The sequence below is a fragment of the Scyliorhinus torazame genome, chromosome 2 (assembly GCF_047496885.1).
Source record: "Scyliorhinus torazame isolate Kashiwa2021f chromosome 2, sScyTor2.1, whole genome shotgun sequence".
NCBI lineage: Eukaryota > Metazoa > Chordata > Chondrichthyes > Carcharhiniformes > Scyliorhinidae > Scyliorhinus > Scyliorhinus torazame.
The window spans coordinates 379112586-379128837 of record NC_092708.1 but is presented as its reverse complement, the minus strand read 5'-3'; positions in this window follow the sequence as shown (position 1 = coordinate 379128837).

Here is a 16252-nt window from a genome sequence, read left to right as displayed (position 1 = left end):
AGGTAAACGGGTACGATATAATTGGGATTACGGTGACCAAGGATGGGAACTGAATGTCCCTGGGTATTCAGTATTTCGGAAGGACAGGCATAGAAGAAAAGGTGGTGGCGTGGCCCTGCTGGTTAAAGCGGAAATGAACACAATGGTGAGAAAGGATATTAGCTTTGACAATGTGGAGTCTGTATGGGTGGAGTTGAGAAATACCAAGGGGCAAAAAACATTAGAAGAGAAAATGCTGGAAAATCTCAGCAGGTCTGGCAGGGAGAGAAAAGAGCTAACGTCCCGAGTCCAGGTGATCCCCCGCCAAAGCCCAAAGAGCTTTGACAAAGGGTCACCCAGACCCAAAACATCATCTCTCCCCGCACCCCCCCCCCCGCCCCACAGATGCCGCCAGTTCCTTGATTGTCAAGGTATCACGGTTCAAGAGTTCAGATTCTCACTGGGGCTTCACATTTGAAATGAAAATGAAAATCGCTTATTGTCACAAGTAGGCTTCAAATGAAGTTACTGTGAAAAGCTCCTAGTCGCCACATTCCAGCGCCTGTTCGGGGAGACTGGTACGGGAATTGAACCGTGATGCGGGGACCTGGAAACCTTAGAAAAAGTTGCATTCCTGGGATGGAGTGACCCCCCTCCCCCGCTAAAGGTTCATCCCAGAGAACATCGATCAAGCTGAAAGTGAAAACAAATGTGCAAAAGAAAAATCAGTTGGAGCAACTTTTGTTTTATTTACAGTAGAAATGGTTCTTACTTCACAGCTATTCAGGGAGAGGTTTGAAATCAATGTCCAGAAGAAAGTTTTGTAATGGATGAATAATTTTGGCCACTATTGAAGGAGATGTGTGCCAAAAATGAGACTGAAGGGTCAGTGTGACAATCATTGCCTCACCCTTCACATTCCCATTGGTGGGAATTGTTATTCAAACTCTTTATAAATGGGCAGTACAGTGGGTTAGCCCTGCTACCTCACGGCGCCGAGGTCCCAGGTTCAATCCCGGCTCTGGTCATTATCCGTGTGGAGTTTGCACATTCTCCCTGTGTTTGCGTGAGTTTCGCCCACACAACCCAAAAGATGTGCAGGTTCGGTGGATTGGCCATGCAAAATTGCCCATAGGTTAGATGGGGTTACTGGTTTATGGGAATAGGGTGGGGGTGTGGGCTTAAGAGGGGTGTGCTTTCCAAGAGCCGGTGCAGACTCGATGGGCCGAATGGCCACCTTTGGCACTGTAAATTCTATGATGTCAGTTTCCTCTTGCGTGCAGCTTTTTTGTCCGTGTTTGGATCGCGGCTGTAATTGGGTGAGGAGCTGAGTGACCTGGTGGAACCAAACTGAGTGTCAGCGAGCAGGTTATTGCTGAGCAAGTGCTGCTTGATAGAGCCGTCATCAACACCTTCAGAATAATTACTCATCATCAATATCAGAACAGCAAATATATTTGACAGGCCCAGATGCGGGTTAATTTTATAACCCACCTATACTATGTCCACTGACACTTTCAATCACTTCAGTTTAATCTGTTTCAGTATTTAACACACATTCAGGAGAAATCAAGCGACACCGTCAGAGGGTTCCTTACATTTTGGATCATCGTGTTGCTCTATGTGTGGGTCTATGTATTCATGCTGTGCTCAAGTGGCAGCGCCTCGGAGAACAACTGCCTCTGCTCAGAAGTCTGTGGTTTACCTTGTGTAGAGTAAAGGGTTAACTCAAACACCAGCGGAAGGAACTATGTCAATGTCACTCGTTGAGGGGAAGCTGAATGAGTGGTATCTTAGAGAGTAACTCCAGCGATGTCCTGCCCTGACTTTTTTTTTATTAAGGTATTTTTGGCATTGTAAACAGTTACAGTAATGTGCAAATATCAACCCAAAAGAGAAACATAGTGCAAAAGACCAAACCTCTCTCGTAAACAGTACCCGCCTATTTATCCCTTCCATTCTACTCTAATCTACCCCCTCCCGCCCCTGCTGACGTTTAATTCCCCGCGAAGAAGTCGATGAATGGTTGCCACCTTCGGGCGAACCCTAATACAGATCCTCTCATGGCGAACTTAATTTTTTCCAGCCCCAAAAAGCTCGCCGTGTCCGAGAGCCATGCTTCGGCCTTCGGGGGCTTTGAGTCCCTCCATGCCAGCAATATACGTCGCCGGGCTACCAGGGAAGCAAAGGCCAAGATGTCGGCCTCCCTCTCCTCCCGGACCCCCGGGTCTTCCAAGACCCCCAAAATTGCCACCACTGGACTCATCACCACCCTAGCTTTCAGTACCTGGGACATGACGCCCACAAACCCCTCCCAGTATCTACTAAGTTTTGGGCATGCCCAGAACATGTGGACGTGATTCGCTGACCCTCCCGCACTTGTCCTCCACCCCAGTAAATGTACTCATCCGGGCCACCGTCATGTGGGCCCGGTGGACGACCTTGAACTGGATCAGGCTGAGCCTAGCACATATTGCAGTTGAATTTACCCTACTCAGGGTTTCCGCCCATACCCCCTCCTCCATCTCCTCGCCGAGCTCCTCCTCCCACTTGAGCTTCAGTTCCTCTGTCTGGGACTCATCCCCTTTCATAAGTTCTCGGTAAATATCCGAGAGTTTCCCCTCTCCTACCTCTCCCCTAGAGCCTACTCTGTCCTGGATCCCATTTGGTGGGAGGCGCGGACAGGATGGGACCTGTCTGCGTATGAAGTCACGCACTTGCAAGTACCAAAAGTCATTCCCTCTTTCTAGTCCGAATTTCTCCTCCAAAGCCTTCATGCTCGAGAAGTTCCCCCCGCAAGAACATATCGCCCATCCTTCCCACCGCTGCCACGCTCGGAATCCACCGTCCATACTCCCAGGGGCGAATCGGTGGTTGTCGCATCGCATATTGGAGACCAGGCCGATGCTCCCACCTCCCCTACATGCCTCCTCCACTGGCCCCAAATCCGCAGGGCTGCCACCGCTACGACCAGGGCTGCCAAACTGGTACCCCTGCACGAAGCCGCGTCCACTCGCCCCCAAATAGACCCCGTACCCACCATCCAATTCCTTACCATGGCTATGTTGGCCGCCCATAGTAGTTGCTGAGGTTCGGCAGCGCCAGCCCCCCCCTCGCTACGGTTCCTCTCAAGCATCGCTTTCTTCACCCGCGGGGGTTTCCCGCCCAGACAAAGCCCATAATAATCTTGTTGACCCTTTTGAAGAAGGACCGCGGGATGAAAATCGGGAGGCACTGAAAAATAAACAGGAATCTTGGGAGGATTGTCATCTTTACCGTCTGCACTCTCCCCGCAAGTGATAGCGGGAGTGCGTCCCGTCTCCTAAACCCGCTCTTCATTTGCTCCACCACTCTAGTCAAATTTAGCTTATGCAGCCTGCCCCAGTCTCGCGCCACCTGTATCCCTAAGTCTGGGAAACTTTCTCCGACCATCCTAAATGGCAGCCCCTTCAACCTGTTCTCCTGGCCCCTCGCCTGCACTACAAACATCTCACCCGTAGTCATGTTCAGTTTGTACCCTGAAAACCTGCCAAATTCTCTCAATACTCCTAGTATACTGTCCATCCCAGCCAGCGGGTCCAATACGTACAGGAGCAGGTCGTCAGCGATACCCTGTGCTCCACCCCTCCCCTAATCATTACCTCTCTGCCCCCGGGGGCATGATGATCACATTGAGTCGTCTTCTCAAGTTGGCTACCAGCTGTCTGCCTTTAACAAACCCTGTTTGGTCGTCCCCGATCACCTCCGGGACACAGTCCTCAGTTTTAAGCGCCAAGACTTTAGCCAGGAGCTTGGTGTCGACGTTAATCAGGGAGATTGGTCTGTATGACCCACACGCTGTCCTGCCCTTACTTTACCATTGGAAATAGTTAGTTTGCTGCTGGGGGAGGGGCGATGGGGAGATATTGCTGAACTTGTGAGAGCAGCAGGGGGCCGGCTGACAAATACCTTTGTCGCTGGAGAATGGGGGTGGGGGAGGGGTGGGGAGGCTCATGGATGAAGGAAGCCTCCATACTTTCCTCTTCTCTGGAAAGCTTCAATGAAGATTCAGATTATTTGGAGGGAACAGGATTCAGAGCAGAACGAGGAAAAAATAAACCAAGTTTCAGATGCGAGTAAGGACATTTTTCAGTGACGATGGGGATTGGGGAAGAAAGTGGAGGGACATCATGCAACCTGTTAAGATGTTTAAATGTAGGAATTGATTCTGTGTCAAATTGGAGAGTGTGGTCAGAGAGTGAAGAGTTCTTCCTCTGAGGAAGGGGCGTAAGGGAGAATGCGTTTATGTTTCAAGCATTACCTCTTTTTCCAGAACAAAGAAACAAAGGCCTGAATTTTATTTAATTTTTAACCCCAGGGAGGGTTTTTAGGCGGGGCGGAACGAGGTGGGAAATTGAAGGGACAGGATTCCCGTCCTGCCCAGCCTGACCTCACAATGAGTTTACACTGGGGCAGGCAAGGCCTCAGATGGGGAGCTGCCACCCTTGTCCCAATTGAGGATCATAAGTGGCCAATTATTGGCCACTGCAGGGCTGTTTCCCAGCCTCAATCTTTAGGGTGGTGGGCCACCCAGATTCGGACACGCCTGCCCTCCTCTGACCCTACTACGCTCCAGAAACCCCCTCTTTACCCTCGAGGTCTTGTTTGCCCACACAAAGCCCATGATGCTCCTACCTACCCGCTTAAAACAGGCCTTGGTAATCATAATAGGAAGGCACTGGAACACAAAAAGAAACCTCGGGAGGATCATCATTTTAATCGACTGTACCCTGCCCGCTAGCGAGAGTGGCAACACATCCCATCGTTTGAAGTCCTCCTCCATCTGCTCCACCAGCCGCGTCAAATTAAGTTTGTGCAGGGCTCCCAACTCCTAGCTACCTGGATCCCCAAGTACCAAAAGCTCCTTTCCGCCCTCCTCAACGTCGTCTATCCCTCTTCCCTGGTCCCCTGGATGCACCACAAAGAGTTCACTTTTCCCTACATTGAGCTTATAGCCCGAGAAGTCCCCAAACTCCCTTAGGATCTGCATGACCTCCACCATCCCCTCCACTGGATCTGCCACATACAGCAACAGGTCGTCTGCACACAGCGACACCCGATGCTCCTCTCCCACTCGGACCACCCCCTTCCATTTCCTGGACTCCCTTAATGCCATGGCCAAAGGCTCAATTGCTAATGCAAACAACAGGGGAGACAGGGGGCACCCCTGCCTCGTCCCTCGATACAGCCGAAAATACTCCGACCTCCGCCGATTCGTAACCACACTCGCCACCGGGGCTCTATATAGGAGCTTAACCCAACTGATAAACCCCTCCCCAAACCCAAACCTCCGCAGCACTTCCCAGAGATACTCCCACTCCACTCGGTCACAGGCCTTCTCCGCGTCCCTAGCTGCCACTATCTCCGCCTCTCCCTCCACCGATGGCATCATAATCACGTTTAGGAGCCTCCACACATTGGTGTTTAGCTGCCTGCCCTTTACAAATCCCGTCTGGTCCTTGTGAATCACCCCCGGGACACAGTCCTCAATCCTCGTAGCCAGCACTTTTGCCAGCAACTTAGCGTCCACATTAAGAAGCGAAATCAGCCTATACGACCCGCATTGCAGTGGGTCCTTGTCCCGCTTCAGGATCAGAGACATTGTCGCGGGCAGGGTCCCCCCCTCCCTTGCCTCATTGAAAGTCGTCACCAGCAACGGGGCTAGCAGGTCCGCATACTTCCTGTAAAACTCGACCGGGAACCCATCTGGTCCCGGGGCCTTCCCCGCCTGCATGCTCCCAAGTCCTGCAATCAGCTCCTCCAACCCAATTGGCGCCCCCAAACCAGCCACCTCCTGCTCCTCCACCCTCGGGAACCTCAGCTGATCCAGAAATCGTCGCATCCCCTCTTCCCCCGCTGGGGGCTGAGATCTGTACAGCTCCTCATAAAAGGCCTTAAATGCCTCATTTACTTTCACCGCAATCCGCACCGTAGTTCCCCTGCCATCCTTGACTCCACCTATCTCCCTCGCTGCCATCCTCTTACGGAGCTGATGTGCCAGCATCCGGCTCGCCTTCTCCCCATACTCGTACGTCGCCCCCTGTGCTTTCCTCCACTGTGCCTCTGCCTTCCCTGTGGTCAACAGGTCGAATTCCGTCTGGAGACTTCGCCGCTCCCTAAGTAGTCCCTCTTCAGGGGCCTCTGCATATCTCCTGTCCACCCTCAGGATCTCCCCCACTGACCTCTCCCTTTCCCTGCCCTCTCTCTTCTCTCTGTGAGCCTTGATGGAGATGAACTCTCCCCTGACCACGGCCTTCAGCGCCTCCCATACTACCCCCACCTGCACCTCCCCGTTGTCGTTGGTCTCCAAATACCTTTCAATGCACCCCCGTACCATCCTGCACACCTCCTCATCTGCCAGCAAACCCACATCTAGACGCCACAGCGGGCGTTGGTCCCTCCCCTCTCCCAACTCCAGCTCCACCCGGTGCGGGGCGTGGTCTGAGATGGCTATGACCGAGTACTCCGTTCCCTCCACTTTCGGGATCAGAGCCCTGCTCAAAACAAACAAATCTATCCGGGAGTAGGCTTTGTGTACGTGGGAAAATAAAGAAAATTCCCTGGCCAGGGGCCTAGCAAATCTCCACGGATCTACTCCCCCCATCTGGTCCATAAACCCCCGAAGCACCTTGGCCGCAGCCGGCCTCTTTCCCGTCCTAGATCTGGAACGATCTAATGCTGGGTGATAAACAATTTTAATGAGGTATTTTTTGGCATTGTAAACAGTAGAATTACAGAACGAGAAAACAAAAGGACTGTACAGTAAACAAAATACAGTAACCCTCCCTCTCTCTCTCTTCCCCCCCGCCCCCCCCCCCCCCCCCCCCCCCCCCCCCCCCCCCCCCCCCCCCCCCGCCCTGCTGACGATCATTGTCCACAAAGAAGTCAATGAATGGTTGCCACCTCCGGGCGAACCCTAACAACGACCCTCTCAAGGTGAACTTGATTTTCTCCAAGCCCAGGAAACTCGCCATGTCTGACAGCCAGGCTTCTGACTTCGGGGGGTTTGAGTCCCTCCAAGCTAGAAGTATCCGTCTCCGGGCAACAGGGAAGCAAAGGCCAAAACGTCGGCCTCTTTCTCTCCCTGGACTTCCGGGGCCTCTGAAACACCAAAAATCGCCATCTCCGGGCCCATTGCCACCCTTATGTTCAATACTCTGGACATGACGTCCTCAAACCCCTGCCAGAATTCCTAAATTTTGGACACGCCCAAAACATGTGGACATGGTCTGCCGGTCCTCTCAGACACTTTACACACCTGTCCTCTACGCCGAAGAATCTGTTAATCCGGGACACTGTCATGTGGGCCCGGTGGACGACTTTGAGCCTGGCACATGTTGCAGTCCCATTAACCCTGCACAGCGCGTCCAACCACAGGCCTTCCCCAATCTCCCCTCCGAACTCCTCCTCCCATTTATGCCTCAGCTCCTCGGTCTGCGTCTCCTCCGCCCCCATGAGCTCCTTGTAAATTTCCGAGACACTTCCCTCCCCCACCAATCCTCTAGACACTACCCTATCTTGGATCCCCCTTAGTGGCAAGAGTGGAAAAGGTGGCACCTGCCTGCGCAAAAAGTCCCGCACCTGAATATACCGGAATTCATTCCCCCTTCGTCAACCCAAACTTGGCCTCCAGCGCCCTCAAGCTAGGGAAGCTCCCTTCCAAGAACAAATCTCCCATCCGCTCAATCCACGCCCTCCACCATACCCGAAACCCCCCGTCCAACCTCCCCGGGGCAAATCAATGGTTGTCACATATCGGGGACCAGACCGATGCTCCCTTTGCTCCCACGTGCCTCCTCCACTGTCCCCAGATCCGAAGGGCCGCGACCACTACAGGACTGGTGGAGAAGCACGCCGGCGGGAACGGCAGAGGCGCCGTCACCAACACCACCAGACTGGTACCCTTACATGAGGCTGCCTCCACCCACTCCCAAGTCAACCCAGGTCGGAGAATCGGTGGGGGGGGGCGTGAATCCCGCCCCCGCCGGCTGCCGAATATTCCGGCGCCGGAGATCTGGCGGGGGCGGGAATTGCGCTGCGCCGGTCGGCGGCCTCCCTCCGCCGATTCTCCGGACCGCGATGGGCCAAGTTACGGCCTGTTTTTGCCGGGCCCCGCCGGCGTAAATCAAGGTAGGTCCCTACCGGTGGGACCCAGCTCCTTTGCCGGCCTCCGGGGTCCTCTGGGCGATCTGGCCCCCGGGGTGCCCCACGGTCGCCTGGCCCGCGGTCAGGGCGCACCGTTCCGCATGTGGGCCTGTGCCATGGGGGCACTCTATTCCTACGTGCCGGCCGTCTAAGCCTCCGCAATGGCCGGCGCGAAGGTGAACCCCGCTGCGGTGCCAGAGGCCTTCCACACCGGCCGGCCGGGCGCAAACCACTCCGCACCTTTGGGGCGGTCCGACTCCAGAGTGGTTCCCGCCACTCCACTGCGCCGTTTCTGCCCGTCCCGCCAATTCCCGGAGAATCCCGCCCCAGGTGCTTGTGAGGAGAGTGCAAGCAACCAAAACACATCCGTTTTTCAAAACCAGAACGTTTTGGGGAAAGTTCATAGATTGTCATAGAATCATAGAATTTACAGTGCAAAAGGAGGCCATTCCGCCCATCGAGTCTGCACCGGCCCTTGGAAAGAGCACCCCACTTAAATCCACGCTTCCACCCTCTCTCCATAACCTTTTGGACACTAAGGGACAATTTAGCCTGGCCAGCCCACCTAACCTGCACATCTTTGGACTGTGGGAGGAAACCAGAGCACCCGGAGGAAACCCACGCACACACGGGGAGAAAGTGCAAATTCCACACAGTCACCCGAGACCGGAATTGAACCTGGGTCCCGAGGACTGTGAGGCAGCAGTGGTAACCACTAAAGAACTGTTCTCATTGCGGGGAGGGAGGATCAATCCAAACCAAAAAAACTGATTGGGATAGTTTTAACATCCGGTCAACCGTCAACAGAACCTGTGATGATCCATAATGATCTGTAATTGCAATGTGGCCTCATTTTGTCTTTCTCTCTCTCCAGTATGTGTTCGATTACCATGATGGCGATGTGTTTGGCTGTGTTGCGGACATTGGTTGGATCACTGGTCACAGCTATGTTGTGTATGGGCCTCTGTGCCATGGAGGAACCACAGTGCTGTTTGAGAGTACACCTGTCTACCCGAACCCAGGTAATGATTCTAGAGCTCAGTCATGTCTAAACATCTCAAAGTGCTCAGCTCCTTCCATCTCTTCTTTCAAGGATATGTTATTGGACTATTTAGCCAAATATTTGTGGATTAGGTGGATTGGCCATGCTAAATTGCCCTTTAGGGTCCAACAATGTGTAGGTTAGGTGGGGTTACGGGGATAGGGAGGGTGAGTGGGGCGAGATAGGGTGCTCTTTCAGAGGGTAGTGCAGACTCAATGGGCCGAATAGCCTAACTGGTTCCGTAATGTCCTTTGAGGAAAGGAAATCTGCTGTTTCTTACCCAGTTTAGCCTGTACGTATCTCCCGTCCTGCGACAGCGTGGTTTACGCTTAATGACTTGCTGTAGTGGCTAATGTCCCTCAGCTAAATCAAAATGCAGCAGTTGTTGCCGAGGATGATATCCCACCATCACCTTCTCTGGGGCATGAGGGGTGGGCAACAAGTGTCAGCCTTACTGGCGATGCCCGCACAACGCCCAAGAATAATTTTTCATATAAAGCATCTGTGTGAAAGGTGACTGGACAACTTGTGAGCCAAACATGTGCACATGCCCTCCCTCAGCTTGCTGCACTGCTCCAGCTGGTTTAGCTCAGTGGGCTAGAACAAAGAACAAAGAAAAGTACTGCACAGGAACAGGCCCTTCGGCCCTCCAAGCCCGTGCCGAACATGCTGCCCAATTAAATATTCTACACTTCCTGGGTCCATATCCCTCTATTCCCATCCTATTCATGTATTTGTCAAATGTCACTATCGTCCCTGCTTCCACCACCACCTCTGGCAGAGGGTTACAGGCACCCACTACCCTCTGTGTAAAAAACGGGCCTCGTACATCGACTCTAGACCTTGCCCCTCGCACCTTAAACCTATGCCCCCTAGTAATTGACCCCTCTACCCCGGGGAAAAGCCTCTGACTATCCACTCTGTCTATGCCCCTCATAATTTTGTAGACCTCTATCAAGTCGCCCCTCAACCTCCGTCGTTCCAGTGAGAACAAACCAAGTTTATTCAACCGCTCCTCATAGCTAATGCCCTCCATACCAGGCAACATCCTGGTAAATCTCTTCTGCACCCTCTCTAAAGTTTCCACATCCTCCTGGTAGTGTGGTGACCAGAATTGAACATTATACTCCAAGAGTGGCCTAACTAACGTTTGATACAGCTGCAACACGACTTGCCAATTCTTATACTCAATGCCCCGGCCAATGAAGGCAAGCATGCCGTATGCCTTCTTGACTACCTTCTCCACCTGTGTTGCCCCTTTCAGTGACCTGTGGACCTGTACACCTAGATCTCTCTGACTTTCAATACTCTTGAGGGTTCTACCAATCACTGTATATTCCCTACCTGCATTCGACCTTCCAAAATGCATTAGCTCACATTTGTCCGGATTAACCTCCATCTGCCATCTCTCTGCCCAAGTCTCCAAACGATCTAAATCCTGCTGTATCCTCTGACAGTCCTCATCGCTATCCGCAATTCCGCCAACCTTTGTGTGATCTGCAAACTTACTAATCAGACAGCTGGTTTGTGAGGCAGAACAAGGCCCGGGTTCAATTCCCGAACCAGCTGAGAATTCTGAATTCTCCCTCTGTGTACCCGAACAGGAGCTGGAGTGTGGCGACTAGGGGCTTTTCACAGTAACTTCATTGCAGTGTTGATGTAAGCCTACTTGTGACAAAAAAGATTATTTATTATTATTATGATCATGCACACGCAAGCTCTCTCCCAGCTCCCGAGTCAGTCTGAGGTCACCTGACGGACTGGTTTCACACAGTGGGCTAAATAGCTGACTTGTAAAGCAGACCAAGGCCAGCAGCGCGGGTTCAATTCCCGTACCAGCCTCCCCGAACAGGCGCCGGAATGTGGCGACTCGGGGCTTTTCACGGTAACTTCATTTGAAGCCTACCTGTGACAATAAGCGATTTTCATTTCTTACATTCACTTATATACTCAAGAGACTCCTCGTGGTCAGTCATGACATCACTACACCCCTGCACATCCCATCAGTACAGAGACCATTCGGCCCATCAAGTCTGCACCAATTTTTTGAATGAGCACTCTACCCCTGCCCACTCCCCCTCTATCCCTGTAACCCCATAACCGAACCTGCACATCCCGGACACTAAGGACAATTTAGCATAGCTGATCCACCTAACCTGCACATCTTTGGACTGTGGGAGGAAACAGGAGCACCTGGAGGAAACCCACGCTGACACGGGGAGAACGTACAAACTCCACACAGTCACCAAAGGCCGGAATTGAACGCGGGTTTCTGGTGCTCTGAGGCAGCAATGCTAATTATTGTGCCAACATGACGCCTGTGCTGTCTTCGTCCGGAACCTTCTGTGGTTGGGACCAAGACGGTTGCTCCTTTGCACCACTCTCCCAATGCTATGCTGATTTATAGCGTTACGAGGAGCAAGCTGACAATGTTGCAAACATAGGTCTCTTTAAGAGTAGACCTGGGCTTCGGAGTGAGCACTGCAGTCAATAGATAGCTGCCTCAGATCGATGGCCGCTCTCTCACATCAGCCTGGGTGCTGTGTGTGCCCTCAGCAACTGATAAAGGCGGGCATCAGGTGGCAGTCCTGGCTATAAGTATTTTATGGTTTGGGTTTGATAAGGTCATGAATTATCTTTTGAAAAAGGAGCTTGTGTAAAACTGAGGGAGGTGCAGCTGCTACTGAAAGGAGAGAGGAATGTTCATGAAGTATTGTGAATGTGTCAGCTGTGGGACAATCAGAATCTTGCTTCACAGTTGGCTAGAAGAGAAGAGCGAGAGACTATAGATCGGAAGGGAGGGAAATGAAAATGAAAATGGATGGAGTGGAATCTGCAGTTACAGGATAAATAGTTTGTGCTCAGAAAGTGCGAGGTTTTCGTAATAATATGCCAGCAGCCAAGTGAGGAAATGGAGGCCGCAAGGGGAGATTTGATGGGCCGAATGGCCTTTCTCACCCAATGGGCGGGATTCTCCGACCCCCCGCCGGGTCGGAGAATCGGCAGGGGCTGGCGTGAATCCTGCCCCTGCCGGTTGCCGAATTCTCCGGCTCCGGATATTCAGCGGGGGTGGGAATCGCGCCGCGCCGCTTGGTGGGCCCCCCCCCCACCCACCGGCGATTCTCCCGCCCGCGATGGGCCGAAGTCCCGCTGCTGGAATGCCTGTCCCGCCGGCGAGAATCAAACCACCTCTCTTACCGGCGGGACAAGCGGCGCGGGTGGGCTCCGGTGTCCTGGGGGGGGGCGCGGGGCGATCTGGCCCCGGGGGTGCCCCCACGCCAGCCTGGTCCGCGATCGGGGCGCACCGATCGGCGGGCGGGCCTGTGCCGTGGGGGCACTCTTTTCCTTCCGCCTTCGCCATGGTCTCCACTATGGCGGAGGCGGAAGAGACCCCCTCCACTGCGCATGCGCGGGGATGCCGTGAGCGACCGCTGACGCTCCCACGCATGTGCCGCACGGCAAAGTCATTTCCGCGCCATCTGGCAGGGCATCAAAGGCCTTTCCCGCCAGCTGGCGGGGCGGAAATCAGTCCGGCGCGGGCCGTGCCCTTCAAGGTGAGGGCTCGGCCTCTCAAGATGTGGAGAATTCCGCACCTTTGGGGCGGCGCGATGCCGGACTGATTCGTGCCGTTTTTGGCGCTGGTCGGCGGACATCGCGCCGATTGCAGAGAATCCCGCCCCTATCTTTTCTCACCGACTGATATCCATATTCACACCAGCCGATGTTTCGGGGCGAGCCCAGTCTGGGCCTTGGCGTATATCTTCGGGGATTGAGAAATTGGTTAAGAATAGAACTGGTAGGGCAGCACGGTGGCTCAGTGGTTAGCACTGGGACTGCGGTGCTGAGGATCTGGGTTCGAATCCCGGCCCTGGATCACTGTCCGTGTGAAGTTTGCACATTCTCCCCGTGTCTGCGTGGGTTTCACCTCCACAACCCAAAGGTGTGCAGGTTAAATGGATTGGCTATGCTAAATTGCCCCTTAATTTATTTTTAAAAAAGAATATAACTGGTGGCTTCAGGCAACTGATTACAGCTGTAGAGATGATACGTGACTGTGTGAGGTCTCCATTGAAATACTTCCATAGCGAAAGATCAAAAAGGATTTGCTTTTGCCTTAAAGGAATACTGGAGTGCTGCTGGGGGAGGGGCGATGGGGAGATATTGCTGAACTTGTGAGGGCAGCAGGGGGCCGGCTGACAAATTCCTTTGTCGCTGGAGAATGGGGGTGGGGGAGGGGTGGGCAGGCCCATGGATGAAGGAAGCCTCCATACTTTCCTCTTCTCTGGAAAGCTTCAATGAAGATTCAGATTATTTGGAGGGAACAGGATTCAGAGCAGAACGAGGAAAAATAACCCAAGTTTCAGATGCGAGTAAGGACGGTGCATCTATTTTTCAGTGACGATGGGGAGTGGGGAAGAAAGTGGAGGGACATCATGCAACCTGTTAAGATGTTTAAATGTAGGAATTGATTCTGTGTCAAATTGGAGAGTGTGGTCAGAGAGTGAAGAGTCCTTCCTCTGAGGAAGGGGCGTAAGGAAGAATACGTTTATGTTTCAAGCATTACCTCTTTTTACAGAACAAAGAAACAAAGGCCTGAATTTTATTTAATTTTTAACCCCAGGGAGGGTTTTTAGGCGGGGCGGAACGAGGTGGGAAATTGAAGGGACAGGATTCCCGTCCTGCCCAGCCTGACCTCACAATGAGTTTACACTGGGGCAGGCAAGGCCTCAGATGGGGAGCTGCCACCCTTGTCCCAATTGAGGATCATAAGTGGCCAATTATTGGCCACTGCAGGGCTGTTTCCCAGCCTCAATCTTTAGGGTGGTGGGCAGATTGAAGCCCTGTGGGGAAGGCTGGAAATAATTCAGATTATTTTCCTGCTATGCCAGGATGTGGTGGGGGGTGAGCATGGGGATACCTCCATCAGAAGCCCTCTTATAACCAGGAATTCCCTCCTCCCCCACACACCATATAATACCCAGTGGCCTCTGGACCTCCCTCCCATCCCGCTCCCTCCTCTGGGATTCCGATCGCTCCCACCTCATCCAATCAGATTGATTGGCATCTCCCTGAGGCAGGACTTCCTCACAAATTGAAAAGTAGTCTCAGCAATGGTGGAAATACAGATCGCTGGTTGTAAAAGCCTGTCTAGTTCACTAATGTCCTTTAGGAAAGGAAATCTGCCGTCCTTACCCGGTCTGGCCTACATGTGACTCCAGACCCACAGCAATGTGGTTGACAGGGCATCATGGTGGCGCAGTGGTAGCACTGCAGTCTCACGGCGCCGAGGTCCCAGGTTCGATCCCAGCTCTGGGTCACTGTCCGTGTGGAGTTTGCACATTCTCCCCGTGTTTGCGTGGGTTTCGACCCCACAACCCAAAGATGTACAAAGTAGATGGATTGAACAGGCTGAATTGCCCCTTAATTGGAAAAAATGAATCGGGTACTCTAAAATTTTTTTTAAAGCAATGTGGTTGACTCTTTTTTTTTGATAAACAATTTTAATGAGGTATTTTTTGGCTTTGTAAACAGCAGAATTACAGAACGAGAAAACAAAAGGACTGTACAGTAAACAAAATACAAGAGCAATTGCCGTAACCCGCCCCACCCAGATCTGCCTAATTGACCCCCGATACTACATTCCCCTAACCACCACCCCCGCCTGCTGACGATCATTGTCCACAAAGAAGTCAATGAATGGTTGCCACCTCCGGGCGAACCCTAACAACGACCCTCTCAAGGCGAACTTGATTTTCTCCAAGCCCAGGAAACTCGCCATGTCTGACAGCCAGGCTTCCGACTTCGGGGGGTTTGAGTCCCTCCAAGCTAGAAGTATCCGTCTCCGGGCTACCAGGAAACCAAAGGCCAAACCTTCGGCCTTTTTATCCCCTGGACTTCCGTGGCCTCTGAAACACCAAAAATCGCCACCTCTGGACCCATTGCCACCCTTATGTTCAATACCCTAGACATGACGTCCTCAAACCCCTGCCAGTATCTCCTAAGTTTTGGACACGCCCAAAACATGTGGAAATGGTCTGCCGGTCCTCTCAGACACTTTACACACCTGTCCTCTACGCCAAAGAATCTGCTCAGCCAGGACACTGTCATGTGGGCCCGGTGAGCGACCTTAAATTGAATCAGGCTGAGCCTGGCACATGTTGCAGTCCCATTAACCCTGCACAGCGCGTCCACCCACAGGCCTTGCCCAATCTCCCCTCCCAACTCCTCCTCCCATTTATGCCTAAGCTCCTCGGTCTGCGTCTCCTCTGCCCCCATGAGCTCCTTGTAAATATCCGAGACACTTCCCTCCCCCACCCATCCTCTAGACACTACCCTAGCTTGGATCCCCCTTCATGGCAAGAATGGAAAAGATGGCACCTGCCTACGCAAAAGGTCCCGCACCTGAATATACCGGAATTCATTCCCCCTCGTCAACCCAAACTTGGCCTCCAGCGCCCTCAAGCTAGGGAAGCTCCCTTCCAAAAACAAATCTCCCATCCGCTCAATCCCCGCCATCCACCATATCCGAAACCCCCCGTCCAACTACCCATGGGCAAACCAATGGTTGTCACATATCGGGGGACCAGACCGATGCTCCTGTTGCTCCCACGTGCCTCCTCCACTGTCCCCAGATCCGAAGGGCCGCCACCACTACAGGACTGGTGGAGAAGCGCGCCGGCGGGAATGGCAGAGGCGCCGTCACCAACACCACCAGACTGGTACCCTTACATGAGGTTGCCTCCACCCACTCCCATGTCGACCACCCCCTACCCCGCACCACCCACTTCCTTGTCATGGCTATGTTAGCTGCCCAATAATAGTTGCTGAAATTCGGCAGTACAAGCACCCCTTCCCCCTGGTCCCGCTCGAGCATCACCCTCTTCACTCGCGGGGACTTGCCCGCCCATACAAAGCCCAAAATGATCTTGCTTACCCTCTTAAAAAAGGAACGTGGAATGAAAATGGGGAGACACTGGAACACGAATAAGTACCTCAGGAGGACCATCATTTTAACTGTCTGTAATTTCCCAGCTAACGACAGCAGGA